We start from the raw sequence: 13,640 nt of genomic DNA on the forward strand, positions 1-13,640 counted from the left end.
AAACAACTAAACAAAGTACTGCGACCAGGCATCTTGCACACTAGCCGAGTTTCACAAACGTCAAGGGTTACGGGATTTACCAAGTCCCTGCAAAGAGCAACAACCCTCGGTCTTTGGCGGCTGCAGTCGTCAAATATCACAACAAAGTACCAAGAACCACAAATGCAATGGAACCATGCAACAACTAAGCAACTACAACCAAGAACTCTGGGAGCGACCCACAAATACTTAACTCAAAGATCGATGGCGTCACCAGGAAGGACCGTCAATCGTCTCGCTATACCAAGGTCTACGCCAGGCGCCAAAACAGGTCTACAGTCAGGGCAGCAGTCCGTCGCAGCCGTCAGGAGGCGGGAATCTCCGCGGGAAAAGTCTTCGGGCCACTTGTTTCGACAACAGGATCGATGAAGCGGAGTGCACCTTCCCTCGGAGATTTCACACGAAGTTCCTCACGATCGTTGGGCTTGGACCGGTACCACTGATGCAGCCCAACGTTGGGCGCCAACTGAAGGACTGGGTTATTTAAGACCCAGCGGTGCCAGGGGACAACACCTGAAACCTTCGTGGGTAACCTGCTCCGGCGTACGAATGACAGAGACACGGGACACTTCCTTCGGCGTCAAAGATTCAAGGTTTATTTACTGCAGGGAACACAGAAGTCACAGGAAGTACAACGAATGTAGGTTCAAGGAGACTGCTTTCAATTGGTACTGTGGATCGCTCCTTTTATACAAATTTCTCCCATAAGGTTGCATGGTACACAAAGGTTTACAACTCGGTTCCCATAATTATCCCCGAGAGGGGTCATTTTGGTCGCTTTGATACATCCAAGGTCCGGGGCATAAGTGCGGAAACATTTGGCGGTTCCCAACTGTAAAAACCCATCTTCCCACCATTAGTACATTCCAATCGGCAGTAAAACAGATCGAAGAAGGAACAAGGACAGGTGCAGAGGAAGATGGAAACAGTGGGGAGTTCGAAAAGGGTATAAAAAGGGGAGGTATCAGGAAACACGAGCTACAGGCATCAAAGGGACGTGCCTAATGAGATGCACGGCTGAGACAATAGACCGGCAGGGCAAGATGAGCCTCGAGCGGGGCCATCTGCCTTACAGTATCATCCCCCTTGTCATAAAGACACTTTCAAAGAACATGTGTCTTCCGCGGATGTCTTGGGAATCCCAGGGTCGTGAAACGGACAACGTCCGTTCGCTGGCTACTTGAGGGCAAGAGACAAAATGGATGCCGTATCTAAGATGGAACCCGTGGGAACAGATGAATAACCCACGTAACAAACGAACGGTTTAAGTTAGCACAGCGAAACTGCGCACACTTACTAAACTCGTCATTTGCGGTTCGTAGATACCAGACTCGACCATATTCGTGCGAGTCGAAAACGACACTTACAAGTGTCACGGAACCTCAGTGTCAGAGGATTAAGAGCTCATATACTGTATGATAGAAGTAGTTCCTCCATAAACTCATAGAGGTATTCACAAAAGCAACTTGCACTTGTGAATAATTTACATGTATAAGTTTACTCGTACACTTTTGAGTAACTTTACAACTTTTGGATTTTCACCAGCTACTCAAAGGTTTAGATATACACCCCTGAAATGGGGTGAGACACATTTTCATTTAAAAGTGACTACTATCAAAAAAGAGCAGTAGTAAGTCCAGCCCGACATATGACCAATTACTGATATTGTAACACCATGCAATAGAAAATAATGGAGGAAGGTTCTAAAAATAAAACGCCAAAGAAAATTATGTCAAGTGAAATAAATTATTTAAAATAGTTAACAATATGAATAAATGTAATGTAATGTTTAAAATCTATCTAGAAATAAAACATATTTTTTATTTAATTCTAAAATATTTTAACATGCTTTTTGGGAATTTAAAATTAATGTAACATTATTTTTTATATGAATATAATTAAATTAGTTTTAGTTCATTCTATGCATCATTTTTAATAAATAATAATGGATAACAGAATTCTTTTGTTTTACTTTAGATGGATTTTTTTAATTTAATCTTCCCAAAAATAGTTTTACTTTAATTTAATATATTTAAATTAATAAATATATTCAATTCAAAATTCATTTACTGGTAATATATATTTTTTTAAATGTGGTTCTACATTTAAAATAATTATTTAAAATTAATTTATGATAATATGTAACATATAAATATGTTTACAATTTGTTTTTAATATAATTAAAAATTAGACTGTCTCGCTAGGGAGAGGGGAGGAGAGGGCCATATTTCCGTCGATATGGTGCTTTCATACTCCCTCCCTGTCACACAACGCAGCTCAGCATCTTTGCCAGTTGCGCTGCGTTCCATGCCTTGTTTGTAAACCCGGGCCTAAGGGTCTGACGTATCATGCAAGTTTGTGTTTGAAAATCCTGCAATTCGTAAATTCACAGGGTTTGTAAATGCAAAATGACCTTCAAACCCATTTTACCAGCCGGAAAAGCATTCCAGACTTGCAAAATGTGATTACCGACTCATATTGAATCACAATTGTAAATGGAAATCTCCTATTTGTAATTCAGTATGGTATGTATCAATAGTTTGTGACTGCAATTGCGCTTGGAAAACATTGAAAAGTTACTGACTCCTGAAAAGAGGTGGTAACTGATTCACAAAGGGCTAGCTGTCTCCTTTGGGCAATTTCTCGTTGAGAACAATGTCAAATGACCTCAGGGGTGTTCCCAAACAGGATATTTGTTTTTAAGGATCACCAGTTCCTTGAATGAACATGGACTGCTTTAATTAAAATAAAATCCAGTTTAGGAATGGTGGCCCACTGTTCCTAGTAGGCCACCATCCCAGTTTTGTGGAAAATCACATTGTAACTATGGGCGAGTTACATGGCCTTCAGTAGTTCATGACGATTTTCACTGATCAGAAGTAGCTCTCATTTCAGAAAAGGTGGGAGACCCCTGGATTAGGGCTTTGTCGTAGTTGTTCGAGGTGCATGCAGTAGCCCTAATTATGCTTTACTTTGTGTGTATTTTTATTGTAAGGAAATGTGTTGTATTTGTAACTATTTGTAGGAATTCTAACTTCTATATTACTGTTTAAATGCTGTATGTTTGTTTCAAGGGTGGGTTTCTGTGTGTTTTCTTTTACAGGTGTTTTTTAATCAAGGTTGAACATCCTGGCCCGAATTATGATGTTGGTCGGAAAACCGTAGGTCAGAGGCTTTCAGACTGACATCCTTTGTTTGAATTCCGACCGCTGTTTTACAATTACAGCGGTCGGAATTCAAACCTGCCAGTCATTCTGATTGGCTTCTTACACGTTCAGGGAGCCCACAGACAGTTGGAACCACCACCATAACCCCATGCAGATGACGTTTCCGCCGTCGGGATTAAGATGTCGGTTTCCAACAGACTTTCCATGTCAGGCTTTCCTTACCCAGAAAGCCTGTCAGAAAGCAACTTTGGGGGCCCCTAGCAAAGACACCTTCTTCAGCTGCCTCTGGATGGAGGCTGAGGGGGCTTACTTTATAACTGTGGGACTTCATTTTTTTTCAGAATGTTGCAGGCTTCCTGTCTGTACATAAGTCAGGCAAAGTGACGCTTTCTAACAGTGATGGCTTCTTCTGCAGCAATTAGATGCACATGTTTGTATCCTTTTTATAGTGTTTTTAATTGGGAAAGTGTTTTATTTACTAACTGTTTTTACATTTAACCTTATATGGTAAAAGCTAGATATCTGTTTTGTTGGTGTAGATATGTATCTAATAATAAGAAATTATTGTTTAATTCAAATATGTTTAAGTTAGCATAACTAGGCTGTATCACTGAGAGAATATCGAGGAGCATAATATCGAGCTGCCAGAATATCAATGAGAAAATATCGAATGACAGAATATCGAATTCCTATCTACAAACAGGTAAGTACAAAAAAATTGAATCCTAAATATTGCTGTAAATAATATAGTTTGCTAAAATATCACCTTTTTCAATTGTCTTAAAAGTAATATAAAATTAATTGAATATTAAATATAATTAAGTAAAATGTACTTAAAAATATTTAATAAAACGTTCACATTTATAAATAATAAATGTAATGTAAAAAAAAGAAACATGCATTCAAATTTTTTATTATACATATTAACTTAATAATAATAAAAATATTTCATATTTTTAATTATAAAATGTAAAAAACATATTTTAAAATATAATTACATATATATATATAAATAAACCTAATAAACCTATAATATTAATATATATAAAATATGATACGGTAATATTTTACACAACATTAAATATAACAATACTTAGGGGCCCATTAGGATGGCGGGCGAATCGCCCCCGCCGGGCCGGCGGTAGCCTCCGCTGGCCCGGAGGGGCGATCCACCCGCCATCCTTGCCTGATTGACCCCCACCGCCATATTGGTATGGCTGGGGGGTCCACGGCGGATGGAAAGACTGTCCACCGCTTTTTTGCAGGTCGGCTCTTCGACCGGGCGGAAAAAGGGCATAATATGGTGGCTGTGTCTGCAAGACACCGCCACCATATTATGATGCAGGTGGTGACTCACCTTTCCATGGCGGCGTTGCCACCATGGAAAGTCACGCTGTCTATGCTGTTTAGGGCCCGTAGCGGGCCCCCAGGGTATTGTGATGGTGGGGGGTGCACATGGTGGGTACCTATGGTACCCCCCTCATTGACATTCACTAAATGGCAGGCACCACGTGGTGCCTGCAATGTAGTGCATGGCAATGCCGTGCACAGTACATTTACATTGCGAGTGGGTCTGCAGCCAGCAGATCCACCTGCAATGTAAAGGGGCCAGGATGCGTCCGCCAGTGTGGCGGGTGCATCCTAATATACATGGCGAGACTGCCGCAACTACGTCGGTCGGTCCCTGACTCCGTTACTAAGCATCGTAATGGACCCAGGATACAATTACTATTTCCACTCCAACAAGAGGTACAGTAGGGAAAGTGTTGGATAGCGGGTGGATAAAAATTACTATTCCCACTCCAGCGAGTGGAACAGTAGGGAAAGTGTTGGATAGTGGGTGGGTAAAAATTACTATTCCCACTCCAGCGAGTGCATCAGTAGGGAAAGTGTTGGATTGTGGGAGGGTAAAAATAACTATTCCCACTCCAGCGAGTACAACAGTAGGCAAAGTGTCGAATAGTGGGAGGGTAAAAATTACTGTTCCCACTCCAGCAAGTGCAACAGGAGGGAAAGTGTTGGATAGCGGGAGGATAAAAATTACTATTCCCACTCCAGCGAGTGCAACAGTAGGGAAATTGTTGGATTGCGGGTGGGTAAAAATTACTATTCCCACTCCAGCTAGTGCAACAGTAGAGAAAGTGTTGGATAGCGGGAGGGTAAAAATTACTATTGCCACTCCAGCGACTGCAACAGTAGGGAAAGTGTTGGATAGCGTAGGGGAATAATTTAGTATACCCAATCCTGAAAAATAATTAACATTAATTAACAAGTCATTTTTTTTCCAAAATTAATTTACCTCCCACCATTTTCCCCTATAAACGTCACCTGCAATATTGTAAAATATTAATAAATTAACATAATTAATTAAAAATTAATTAACTAAAAACAATTAAAAATAAAATGAATAACCATCAAATATATATTAATTCAAACAATGAACATAATAAAATAACTTTTAATAAAAATATTTTGAGAAATAATAAAAATTATATTAAAACTAAATTACTTCCTACCCTACTCCCCTATCAACACTCAACCCAACTCCTAAAAAAGTACACAATTAACATATTTACAAATTGATTATTAATCTTTAATATCTAATTAATTACAGAAGAATAAAAATACACATTTAACATAATTGCCAATTAATTATTAACTGTCATGGATCAATTTATAATTAATTAATAATACATTATTTAACTTAACAATATACATTTTTAATTACTAAATTATTAATTAGTAAAATAATTAATACATTCATTAATATTAAATTACTTCCCATCCTATTCCCCAACTGAGCCACAAAATGCTACAGAATTAACATATGCAAAAAGTAATTAATACATTCTAAATAATTCTTAAGAAATATACCATCATTAAATTACTTCCCAACCTATTCCCTTATAAACCCACAACCTGCTACAGAATTAAATTACACAAAAATTATTCAACATAAAATTCATTACTTTACATACATTACAAAAATAATACATACTTTTAACACATATACTAACATCTAAAACACTAAAATAAAATTCGATATTTTTTAACAAATAAATTATGACTGTCGATATTACGATATTTGGTGCTGACTCACAGCTTGTTTCAGACAGTATGCTAGTCTTCTTACAGATTATGACTTTGATCATTTTGATTTGAGATAGTTCTGGGTTTAACTAACAATCTTTTTACCTTCTGAAATGATCATAACTTAGAATAAACCTCTAAGGTTTTGACCTGAATTCTTGTGTTGTGAAGGTTTTATTAATTTATAATAGGGCTTAGTCTTACCAAGAGTTAACAGGCCTTATGAAAACTCAGACAGCCCTTATCCTGTGTATTAACTTTCTAATTCTTTAAGTGGAGCTTCGATATTGGCATTCATTAATGTTGAATATGATTATTATGTTAAAAAAATTATTCAGAGTTTTTATTACATTCCTACAATATTTTGTTTTGAGATATTTATGTTCTCATGGTCTAAGTCATGTTTCATTTGTTTCATTGTGTTGTCAATAATTTTTTTATTGTTTTATATTTAGATATTTTACGGTTTTTTAATGACTATATTTGTATTTCTGTATTTTAGGTATAGGATGGTGATAATTGAGCTCTCAATATTTTTTTAATGATATTTTTGTGTATAAAAGTCATTGATCCCAATATTATGTCATAAAACCCATCAGAAAAGTTCTTTTAGGACTGTCTATGGCTCTGGTCTGAAACCAGTGTACATAAACTGAGATCATCATACCGTGGATCTGTTAGGAAGGTATATACCGAGCTGATGCCCGTTGCAGCTGTGTCTGCATCTGCCGTTGGTAATGAAAAGGCAGTATTTCAGCAGGCAGAATGATGCAGTGAACTTGTGCCAAGCTTCAAAGTTTTATTTTATTCATTAACAGGCGTGAGTGCACTGGTGCAGACACTCCAAGAGATGCACCTAGGGCGGGACAAAGACAACAGCATTTTATGTCCACCACACCCAAATCCTTCACGCTCCAACTCTTCTTGGATCACTTTAAACTGATCTGCTGCTGGCACATATAGACACACCCATGCTTCCTGTACCGACATACACTCCTGGGGACATTTGGACTCTGGCTGGCAGACCTCTGGATGGCCAAATCAGCAGAGGCGATGGTCTCCGCCCTACTGGTGGACTGTCTGACAAATTCATCGCGGCGATCACAGCATGTAAACAGCAGGTCACACAATGATATTCTTACCGAGCTGAGTTACTATTTATTTCTTCATCAGTAGCCGATTAAATGAATACCATTGGGATGTGTAATACAGTGGCGGCTGGTGACATTTGAACCTGGTGAGGCGGAAAATGATTTCCGCACTGTAGCTTGCGAGCGCGGCGCGCGTGCCTGAACACCCCCGCCCAACCCCACCCCCCCACCCCCCCCACCACCCCCGAGAAAAATTTGAAAATCGAGTGGACAAATGGTGCATTTGCAAGCAATTTTGAGAAGGAAGGAAGGTTAATAAAGACATTGTGAAAGTGCAGTTATGACAGTAAGAAAGAGATGTCATACAACATAGGTAGCTACCTGCTTAATCAATATGTGGCTACATAACAGACTTTGAGATACAATGCATTTCTGACTACCTCACAGAGGTTTTTTATTTAAAAACAAGTAAACAGATCGCAAACTAGCAGAATTCACCATATAGTTACTTTTTGTAATTAAATTCAACACGTCTGTCCTTAAGAGCAGCAAACTTTTCAATAACTTGTGTGTTGAACTCTGGTATTCTTTTGAGCAGCTCGCTCTCTAAAACGCTGATTGAAAAACTAGACAAACTTTCGGCCCTGGTAGTAGGCTTAAACATGAAATTCCAAGAAAGGTTAAGGTGTCCCTTGAGTGCTCTAAACAATACCCCGCCTGACCCCTTGGTGCCCCTGAAGAAAACGTAGCCTAGTAGGAAATAGTATCCTCGCTAGAGCTGTAGAGGTCGACAAGTATTTCCAATGCGGTGAAATCCTGGACCACCGGTGACTGTCCACAGCGCCACGTGGCCACCAAAGGTAAAAGAACACTAACGAAAACCAAGTGAGATGAGAAGGCGTTGGGTGACACCCAATTTCAACAATAGAGCATGAATCTAACACGATCCACACATAGCAGATCGGACGTGGCAATCGACCAGGTCTGTCGAACAGCTACCCTGCTTCTCTCTCGTACCGCCATCTGCTCGCTCTGGGACTGGGCTTTCTACGGCAGATTTCTCCTCAGTCAGGCAGTTAAATTAATAAATTGAATCAGACGTTTGTCAGAGGCCAGCCTGCAGCGAGTGAGTCAGCCTCCGCTTTTATAAAATATGAAAAATTTTATAGGAATTTCGAAATAGAGAGGGAAAGTGTTTGTGTGCATTTTTGCCTGAGTGTGTAACAATAATCTACATTTGTAAAGCGCACAATCACCCGTAAGGGTTTCTAGGTGCTGGGGGCCGTCGGAAAGATTAAGCAAGCTATTGCCCAGAGTCACATGGTGCTGGGCTAATCTGCCACCGGTGCCAGGAAGCGAACCATGATCCCAAGATTCCAGAGTCAGTCGCCACACCTCTTCTTCTTAAGAATTTCTAGTGAAATCTCACAAACACTTCACCATACCAGACTAGGGACCTGTACCCAACTATTTAACAGAAAATACATTTATTAGGGGGGTGTAACACCACAAATACCTCCCTGAAGCTACGCCCTAGTTTTGATCTGTTTGCGACATTTAGTACTAACATACAATTGTTATTGTTACCAATATTCTAGTATTATTACTTGAAACTTGAGCTGTTTACACTGGTTGCGGCTTGCCAGAAGCCGCCTTTTCAAAACAGTCTACATCATTTTCAAAGCAATGGGCCCAGATATTTAACAAACAAACCAGCAATATCTGAAGTCGACAAAATGTGTATATTCAGACTCGAAATTACAGGCTCTGAAGAAAAAAAACACTTTCTATACATATATACAAGATCTGGAAAGGCCTACCTACTGATATTACATCGGCCTCTACCTTCTGAACATTTCTAAAAAATACAAAGGCTCTTAATATGCACTACTCTGCCTGGCACTTATCTGCACCCCTCAACAATCCTTGCCGATAGCGCCTCCCGGTGGCCTGCCCAAACACCAGAGGCCAACAGCAGGCAGCGTTAGGCTATTTTGAAGATGTCCCCGCTTCTTTTCCTCAAAGTAAATTACCACATTGTGAATATGCCTGGTTTGTAAATATGCCATAACCTCTCTGTAGTTGATCTTTAAGGGGCATATGTATGAAAATTCGTTTTTGCGAGTTCTTAATAGCTAATTTTAGCAAATCGCTATTAAGGACTCGCAAAAGGGTATGTATGTAGAAATCGCAATATTAATTGTGGTTCCTACATATTACTTAATTGCTACTCACAAATTGTGAATCTCAATTAAGGAATACCTTCCAATTCATTCCTACGGGCCTGGAGGCCCAAAGGAATGAATGGGAAGACATTCGCAATTTGCGAAATTCGCAATTTACGAATACCTATTAGGTACTCGCAAATTGCGAATGCAATTTCAAGGGTGCAAGTGTGTCAAAAGGACACCCTGTTGCACCGCTGAAATTTGTTTGTATGCACATGTGGCGCATATACATGCCCTAAGGGCATGTATGTGCACCACATGGCACTTTGAAAAAAGAAAAAAGTGAATTTTTCAAAGAAATCATAAATTACTACCAACTTGAAGTTGGTGGTAATTTGCCATTTCTTAGGGCAAATTCGCACAACTTGGGTGCTTCATGCATTGCATTTAAGGAATCTCAATTTGCAATTCCTTGAATGCATTCGCAAAATAGGGAATGGCAAATTTTGTGATTCCCTATATTACGAGGGCCTTTTGGGATGATACTTCCCAAAAGGCTTTTTCCCGTTCGCAAACGGGCCGATTATGAGAATCAGCCCGTTTGCGAATGGGAAATGGGCTTGATACATATGCCCCTAAGTCTGTTTGTGATCCTTTGGATGCATTACTGCATGTATTTTTGTGGGCACTGTTGGACCTCTGGATCCCCCCTGTCCTGGGGTGATCTGATGTTCCTAAGATCAAGTCTGCAATGAAGCATAAATAAACACTATATACATAATGATAATAATATTTAATCGATCTACCACAAAGATTTCTGTAGTTCATAAATTTCAGCAAACACAAGGTGGCGCCAGAAGTCCATTTGTTGACAGGCAAAAAATACCTTTGGATGTCTGAAGTTTGTACATCACTTTTTCCCATACTAAAAGTGACGCACCCCGGTGCAAGGGGCTTGTAAATACGTGTTTTAGTAAAGGTGACCCGGATTTTAAAGCCAAAAACTGGGATATTTCACAAAAATAGAAGAAGGACTACAATTTTGCTTCAAACGAGCACCTAAACGACAGCGCTCCTCAGCAAAGAATTACAGTAGAGGCACTAAGAAAATAAAGAACATTTTTAAAGCCAGCAGCATGCCTGTTAATTCAATTGCTTTCTTATAACAGCTGCTAACTAGCCCTGCTCTAGGAAACATAAAAAGGAACTTCTCCCCGTTTTTGGTCGCCCCTCTCTAAAAACTAGGAGATGAGCTAAATTTCACAAAATCAGCCGGGACAGCTGGTAAAACCAGGACTGTTCTGGCAAATCCGGGATGCCTGGTCACCCTACCCTTGGTGCCTTCCTCATTGCTTTGAGTTTGTTTTGTCACTGCTGTGAACAGCGACCATGTGTTCTCATTCTCCCTGCCTGTAGCAACTCTGAATAAAAAGCCCTGCTCTTGCTGCCGCATACAGCCCATGCGCACTGTTTCTCTGGTCATGCCCAGGATTCCATGCACCAAGTGGCATGAGCTCTCAGTCAGCTCAACCTCCTGTTCCTGGCACTGTGGTTGGTGACCAGCAGTGACCGTCTTGGGTCAGGCCTGGAGCACCTCTCATTCATTGTATTTATTGTATTTAAAGTACATGATCATCCAAAGGTATCTTGTCGCTTCGAGCAGTGAGAGCGGGATGGTTGCTTCGGACACTAACCAAACATGATGGTTTTCAAGTACTGTTTTAGGGCCTGCAGACCAAAGATTGCATTTGCAAAAATTGGTTGCAAATTGGGTACGACTTGTGGCGAATGCAATCTTATTTTACGAACCGACCTCTGTACAAATAGGTCAGTTTACAAAATACCAAATCGCCGGTTGTCGGAGAACGACCCGTCCACAAGAACACAACCGAACCGAAGACCCTGCAATGAATCCTCCTTAACGTCCGATCCCTCAACAAACACGCCACAGAAATCTGGGACCTCCTCGACAGCACCACCCCAGATGTAGCATTCTTCACCGAAACCTGGACCAACACCACCTCGGGACCGGACATCGCCATCGCCATCCCCCAGGGATACAAGATCTCCAGGAAGGACCGCCCCACCCACCCAGGAGGAGGAATCGCCATCGTCCACAAATCCAGCCTCCGCCTGAGCACACTCCCTAACGAGTCCACAAAACTGATGGAACACCTTCACTTCAAGATACTGGCCAGCCCCACCGCCGCCCTCCGAGGAACCCTCATCTACCGACCCCCTGGACCCCGCGGACCCTTCGCCAACACCATCACGGACATTATCTCCCCGCAGGCCATCGCATCCACCAACTTCACCCTGCTGGGAGACCTCAACTTCCACCTCGACAATCAACTGGACCCCAACACCACATGCCTCCTGGACAACCTCCACAACATTGGACTCCGCCAGATCGTGACCGAGCCCACGCACTCAGCAGGACACACCCTCGACCCCCTCTTCACTACAGGAAACTCCATCACCTTCAGCCACACCACCGAACTCCCATGGACCGACCATCGTTGCGTCCACTTCACCTTCAGAACACCCACCATCCACAGACACCAGCACCTGCTTCCACAAGGAAACTGGACCAAAATCACCGATGACCAGCTCTCCTCCTCACTCAACAACTCCACCCCAACCATCACGGAAAACGACGACCCCAACACCGCAGCCCGAACCCTGCATAGATGGATCTCGGACAGCATCAACACCATAGCCCCCCTCAAGAAAAACAACAATACCCGTGCCAAGAAAGCCAGATGGTTTACCATCGAAGTTCGATAGTCCAGACGCACATGCCGCCGCCTCGAAAAGACCTGGAGAAACACCAAATCCACAGAAGCCCACAACAACTTCAGAGCTCCCACCAACGCCCACCATCAACTCATCAGAGAAACGAGGAAAAAAGCGATTGAAGACAGAATCTCCACCCACGCACACAACAGCAAGGAACTCTTCAGCATCATCAAGGAGTTCGCCCAACCCACCAGCGAGTCTACCGACATCCCTCCCTCACAAGACCTCTGCAACAAACTCAGCATCTTTTCCCACCACAAAATCAAGAGCATCTACGACAACTTCGACGAAGACAACCAACACACTGAACCCTCACCAACCACCCCGACACCCGGAAACCAGCGATTGATGACTGGACAGCCCTCACCACCGATGACAAACTGAAGACAATGAAGTCAATCCACTCAGGGGCCCCCACGGACCCCTGCCCCCACCACATCTTCAACAGAGACGCCAACACCATCGCACCCATGCTCTGCCACACCATCAACCGCTCCCTGGTGACCGCCTCGTTCCCCGACGACTGGAAACACGCCGAGGTCAACCCCCTCCTGAAGAAACCCTCAGCGGACCCCACCGACCTCAAAAACTACAGACCCATCTCCCTGCTCCCGTTCCCAGCGAAAGTCATCGAGAAAGCCATCAACAGCCAACTCGCCACATTCATTGAAGAACACAACATCCTCAACTCCTCCCAATCCGGCTTCAGAAAAAACCACAGTACGGAAACCGCCCTCCTCGCCGCAACAGACGCCATCCGCACCTTACTGGACAAAGGAGAAACAGTAGCCCTCATCCTCCTCGACCTATCAGTGGCGTTCGACACAGTCTCCCACCGCACCCTAATACGCAGACTCTATGATGCAGGAATCCAGGACAAGGCCCTCGACTGGATCTGCTCCTTCCTCTCCGGCAGGATGCAGCGGGTCAGACTCCCCCCTTTCCTCTCGGACCCCACACCTACCACCTGCGGAGTCCCCCAGGGCTCCTCCCTCAGCCTGACGCTCTTCAACGTCTACATGGCTCCACTTGCCCGCATCGTCAGAACCTACGGACTCAACATCATGTCATACGCAGACGACACCCAGCTCATCCTCTCCCTATCCAACGAGCCAAACACCGCCAGACGCAACTTTCGAGAAGGCATGGAAGCCGTCGCCAAATGGATGAAAAACAGCTGCCTACAACTAAACACCAACAAAACAAAAGTACTCATCATGGGCCCAAACCCCGACGCCTGGAGCGACACCTGGTGGCCCACCTCCCTCGGAAACCCACCAACCCCC

Source organism: Lissotriton vulgaris, chromosome 2_1 (genome assembly GCF_964263255.1).
Source record: "Lissotriton vulgaris chromosome 2_1, aLisVul1.2, whole genome shotgun sequence".
Taxonomy (NCBI): domain Eukaryota; kingdom Metazoa; phylum Chordata; class Amphibia; order Caudata; family Salamandridae; genus Lissotriton; species Lissotriton vulgaris.